Source organism: Cyclopterus lumpus, chromosome 24, assembly GCF_009769545.1.
Source record: "Cyclopterus lumpus isolate fCycLum1 chromosome 24, fCycLum1.pri, whole genome shotgun sequence".
NCBI classification, from domain to species: Eukaryota; Metazoa; Chordata; class Actinopteri; order Perciformes; family Cyclopteridae; genus Cyclopterus; species Cyclopterus lumpus.
Window position 1 is genome coordinate 7,254,717 of NC_046989.1, and position 6,734 is coordinate 7,261,450.

The window sequence follows — 6,734 nt, forward strand, 5'->3', positions numbered from 1 at the left end:
ACACAAGTGTATACATACACATATGTTTATACACATATGTGTGTGTGTGTGTGTGTGTAAGTGGCCAGATATTTGTGGATTGTGTGACTGTTACGTTTCGTAAAGTGAGGGCAAAACACTCAACTCGTCCTCCTCAATCGTTTCTTTCCTAGAAGTTGACTCATCGTCATCACAACATTTAGTCAGAGGCTTCTGTTAAAAACCCGAGACAGCCATTGCTGCTGTTTTAGCTGCAATAAATCAACAAGAAAGGAAATAGAAAATGATGTGTCAACAAACACTGGCATGACATTGTCGCGAGCTGCATAAACTTGATTCCTTGAACATGCAGGCACTCGCAAGAAGTAGCTTTAAAGCCCCTTCTTCTGTGAGAAGGGAGCACGTGATCTATTTAATTTGACTTAATTGAATCGTTCACACATTTGCAGGTTCACAAAATTGACAAGATTTGCAAATATAAGGATATAGGCTGAACAAACAAAACGCCTCCTCTTGTTATTTCTCTCTGATTGCTGACTGGCTCAGTTCCAATGCCAGGTCAAGCCTGTGGAATGAGTCTGTCAGGTAGTCTGTTATGTTTCCTATTTCCTCCTCTGCCGTCATGTCACTTCCCTGGGCAAACAAACAACTCTGCGGTTTAACCCAACACCAACTGTCAAGGTAACGGCGTACGGCTCTGTGTGTGTGTGTGTGTGTGTGTGTGTGTGTGTGTGTGTGTGGATGGGGCGCAGAGCTTGCACAGCTGTGTAAAGTATTATTCATCTGCCGGGGCCGAGGTGCGCAGTGATCACTTTAAATATCAGTGTCCTCCCGAGGCAAGGAGGAGGCTGACTGTCTGCTTGGTCCAGCCTCCATTGTGTAGCCGGTGAGGGAGCGTCCAATCACGTCACAATTATGCTATATGACGTGAATCGGTGTATAGGTCATGGGGGAATTTTGATTTGATTTGGACTACATGACTATGGTATATTAATGCTCGAGACTAAGATGCCCTTTAAACCTACTTACATATCAAACACATGTGGACATATATGTATATATATATGTCTGCATGTGTTTGAGTTATTGCCTTGTTACTACATGAAGACAGTTGGATTACTACTAAGTTATCAAACCTAATATATGCATTTGCACATATTGTAAGTTATTTGCAATTGGATAAAGCACTGTTATCATTCAGAGTGATTCTTTGGGGATAATCATATCTTTCCTGTTAAGCCTTGCAAATAGAAAACAACATAACCCATTACAACATCCTCATTACAGCAAATGCACTGAACTTTACACCAAATTAAAATTTTCTGTGCGATGGATAAAGACACACTTACATCAGTAAACACTAAATGTTGTCGGAGTGCATTTCCAGTTGGAGTGTGTTACAGCCGCATAATAACCTGTTTACAATTTGTACTTGGCCCTAAATCTGGAAGGAGGAGGAAGAAAAAAAACACACACACACACACACACACACACACACACACATCTCACAGCAAGGGATTACGGGGTGCAGCTATTCTTCATCTCATTGTGGCTCAACAACAGGCAGAGTGTGGGGTGGCAGGCAGGCGTGTACGTCGCCGGACGAAGAATGGACCAGACCCGTCGAGGGACAGGTGCCATGTGGCAGAGGATGTGCGGGGACACAGATGGGGACCCCTGGAAAACTTGGGGGACTGTACGAGCAGCCAAGGGCCTCCCACCCGTACCTGTGCTGTGAATGCTGCAGCTGAACGGGATCCGGCACCTGTTCTAAGCAGATACAGGCTACCAGCAAAAGCACGGAGGGAGGCCAGCACATGGCTGCCAACCCAGGGAAGGAGAAGGCTAGATTTCCATTTACCCATAAGCACGGCCTGATTACCAAATCGGCACAGGCGGCAAAGCTTGTGCAGCACTGCAAGATGCACGGGGAAAAAAGGATTTAGAAATGTCCTCCAAAACTATATGCATGTCAGTAAACTCCCCACTTTAATAGGATAGTTGCGGTTGTGTATTAGAATGTTTTTTTTCTTCTCAAATTAGAAACAGTGCTGAAAAGTCAAGGGATATAAATACTTACAATCACGGATGTATTCTTTTTTCTTTTTTTTTTTAAACAAGTGATGCAAAATTGCAGTTCATGTCCTATTTTTACCATCTGGCCCGCATTGGTCCCTCTTTCTATCTCTAATATCATAGCTGGCACTGGTGTGTCTGTGCCGCAGCGCTCTCTGGCTTGTTTTTGACTGCCGCAGAGTGTCCCAGGGGTGGTGTGACTCTTCACCTCAATGTGGAGGAGGATGTTCCTATTGTGCTTCCTAATTGCAATGTGGTTGTTCCATTTGAGAGATAGAACGTCCTTATCTGTTCTGCGTGTGATCCAATATGGTGGAAATAACTGGAAGAGGCATTATTTGTGATTGATTGCTTTGATATAATACTTAGTGCAGTGTTTTTAAATCTCTGACAACTTTGTTCAATCAAGACCAGGAGGATACATGCAGTGAAATTGTAAAGGATATGGCTAATTACTGCATATTTAACGAAAGTTTAAAATTGAGCATCTTATGATGTGCTGCTGTTTTCGCTTTATACAAATCACAGTTAATTTTTGACAATGCTCTTTAAAAGGGCTCTTTGATCACAAGAGCTGCATGTCTTAAGTAACTCTCTATTTGAGTTGGCTCACACACTTCCACCGTGCTTCTGGACCTGTTGTCCTGCACCAACAGAGTTTACTCAGCGTGCATCCTGAAAAGCAGACGCACTAATGATTTAGATGAGTGATGTTATAAGTTCAGTGTAGTGAGAGAGACCCTTTTACCAAATACTGTGGAGGATAGACAAAGCAAAACAGGGTGACAGCTCGTGAGACATCCTGAGTGTGCTTACATTATGAATATATTAACATATATATCATAAAAATCAAAACGGAATACGACTTGAAAAGTTTGATGGAATTCAAATAGAAATGTTAACATTCAAATCATTATTTGCTTGATGGGCATGAATGTTAAATGAACGAATATTATTATAAAACTGGTAGCAATTACATCTGATCTTTTTTTTCTTCTTTTAACAAGGGTAGTAACAAACAACATGCTTGTGTGTGTGTGCTTGTGCGTCTGTGTGTGCACATCTGTACCCTCAGCAACTTATCCTCATACAACAATGCATATGATGTCCTAAGAAAAGAAACATTTTTCGTGCATTTTTCATACAACAGCAACACTCATTACATGCATACCGGTCTGCCGGCCCTAAATGCATCATCATGGGCTTATGACGATTAGCTGACAATTAGCTGACGTTTAGCCTTTACACCTTCACTTCATGAGTGATTTTTTGCATTAGTTTCTGCAAATTAAGTGTGGCAGATGTGTATGCAGGTTGGACAGGACATACGGTAAGTTGAGGCGTCAAGGTAGGAGGGGAGGGGGCTTGAAAAAGCCTTGAAAAATAAATCAAAACCCTGGAGCCTATACTAGTTTAATGCGGCCTCACTGATAACCACCAAATGTCATCCACAGAACAGTCAAAATCTCTTCTCCAGATGTGATGGACGACAGAAGTCAAGTGTGAATTCATCTTAGATACTGAGCTTCCAAGCTTCGACCTCCCACCTCTACAGGGAGTGAATGAGTTGATACAGCGTCACCCCGTGGGACCCCATTCGTTTGCATTACTAACCTGAGATTAAGGTAAGCGAAAACATTTTATACAAATAACACAAATAGTATAATGATCTGATTCCTTTATCGTCCCATGCATCTCACAAAGTATCGATAGCTTTGACAGACCATTGTGGAATTTGAAACTCAAAGACGGCTTGTACAGAGATTAAAGTTATTAAATATGGACTCGTAGGGCTATGGGTTAGCCATTTTAAGTGTGATTTCTACCATGTTGATAGTAAAAAGGACATCATGGAACCAAGCTGACCTTTTAAATGTCTGGGGGACAAGAGGAATATACAAGGTATTGTAACGGATGAATGTCTTTTGATAATCAATTAATCATTTAAGGATTTTTTAAAGCACAAATGTCTAAAAATGAACTGATTCCTATTTTGAAACTGAAATTCTTTGTTGGTCAGACACTTAAAGATGCCACATTTGATGCTCTCGTAAATTGTGATTGATAATTTCTTTGTTGTCCTTTTACCTAAATCCTTCTCGATTGATAACCAAGAAAAATAATCAGCAGGTTAATTGATAGTTAAATTAATGTTTAACCCTAATTCATATTTATTAGTATTTATTGGCAGAAAAAGAACATGTGCTATGTACACAAAGAAACCCTGGCCACACCTCTGGACTCGCGTTAATTACCCAGGGACCTGTAGATGTAAGATGACTGACCAGTGATGTGAGTTCCTACAGGCCACAGGAACAACAAACCCCATTATAGCTGCTTTTTCAGAGATAAAGTGCGTCAGTCATGACACACAGCATTTCCGCTGCCTTGATGTGCACTGTTAAGACTCAGAATATCTGGGTAAGAGCACTCCTGTATGATCTTGGCAATGGGTCACTCTGGCATCATTTCCACGCTCACTCCCATTCCTCTGACCTTTACGTTGCGGGTCTAATATTTGGGATGTTGTTGATGTCTGAGCTCAGAGGAATCCCTTCCTGCAGGGTGCTCAGCGCAGTTTCCTTAAAGACTCAACATCAAAAATGAGATACGTGGAAATGACTCACACAGTTGTCCCCAGAGTTCAGACACTTTAACCAAAGTACCATGTTGACAAGTTCAAAACAGGATATGAGCTGGATAGGTCTATGTTTATTACAGATGGCGGGCTACTTAAGAGCATTGATAGCTGAAAGCTCTGATAAGCAACTAAAGCAGCGACAGTCACGTATCCACAAGCATGAACTCACAAACCATTGGTCTCAACTTACAGCGCTATACAGAAGCTATATTACATAAGACTGATTCAAACATGGCTCCACTAATGTCGTGTTTAGGCTCCTTGGACACTTCAAATACTTCTTCACTCTGGAAACAGAAGTGCAGAAAGAAGTGGGTAAATGTATATCAAAACATTTTACAGAATCAAAACTCTGCAATGTGCAAACTGCAAGTTTTAACCTGTAGTTTGGTTAATTGTGCTGACACAGCTTGCACTTTCAAGAGACAGTTTACCCGAAGGTGTTTGGAACTAAGATTCTATAAAAAAAACATTAATTACAATAGCCCATGAACTTATAGGTTAATTTATGCCATCTATAAACTGAACAATTTCTGCTTAGTAGGATAATAATTCAAGAGGCAAGAGTGCCTCTCCGACAGAACAATTCAAAAGCATTCGTTAGTTTGGTTTGACTCTTGGGTCATTCCTGTTGAGAAGCAACATTTCCATCCATCCATCAATCCATCTATTATCTGAACCGCTTTTCCTATTCAGGGTCGCCCGGAGCAGCTCCCAGCTGACATTGGGCGAAGGCAGGGTACACCGTGGACGAGTCTCCAGGGCAAGACGCTCACGCTCACATTCACGGGCAATTTGGAGTCATCAGTTAACCGATAGCTGCATGTCTTTGGGCTGCGGGAGTCAGCCAGAGAACTCGAAGGGAACCCACTTTGACACGGGGGAAAACATGCAAAAGTTTTTGCCATATCTAAGAAACTGCCAGGAAACATATTATTGGTCAATCTCAGGCACTTAAATAATAATAATGTTGGGTGATTTGGTTTGTATTGGTCTCTAGACCTAACATGGATAGGACCAATTTTCTTTAGAGTTAATCTAAACGAAATGGATCTTTAAGAGCCGGCAAATTAACACAGTGAAACAGCAGATTAACACAATGAAACAGCAGATTAACACAATGAAACAAGCAGACATGAGAGAAAGTTTATGCTCACACTTCTTAGTCCTTTGAGTTTCCTACAAAAAATACGTTAGGCTACTTCCTGAAAATGTTTTTTTCTAAATGGCTAAATGATCCGGCAAAAACAAAATACAATGCAGGCATAGATGTATCTAATATATATATATATATATATATATATATATATATATATATATATATATATATATATATATATATATATATATAATCAGAGAGAGAGCGAGTGAGAAAGAGATAGTTTAACATTGTGTATAACATATACAGTATATTTTGAGTATACTGTAATAGCTTTAAGTTATTGTAGAAGTTGATTTATTTGCACTGTGACCATGTTAAAATTGATCATGCGTACCAACAAAAAAATTTAGTATAGAAAAGTATTTTAGTGTGCAGTTTTCTGTGTTTATGTGATGAAGTAGACCTTAAAGTAGATATATAAGTTAAGCCATTTGTAGTACACATTGTAAAGAAAAATGTGAGAAAGTAATCCATGGTGACAAATAAAAATAGTTGCAGCATTCTTCCATTGAATTGATGTGGTTTACTGCGTGTTAACCTCTAGTGGCCATGAGAGACGCTGCAGCCCACAGTCCTCCCGCATGACGTCCCCACCAAGCAGAGAGAGGTCTGTGAGATTATTTCCCGACTTAGAAATGTCCTGTCCCATATTCTATTGCAGAACTGTAAGTTTCCTGTCATTGCACTGGAAAATCCCGTGATTTGAGATTCAGGCTGACATTAGATGTTATCTTTCTTGAGCTACATCCACGCTAGTTATTCCGTTTTCTTCTATTTTAAAATATTGTAATCGCGAATATTGTGTGACGTCATTTGTACAGAAGTCATTTATGTGTAACTTATATAGCGTACTATCAAAAGTATGGTATACTATCA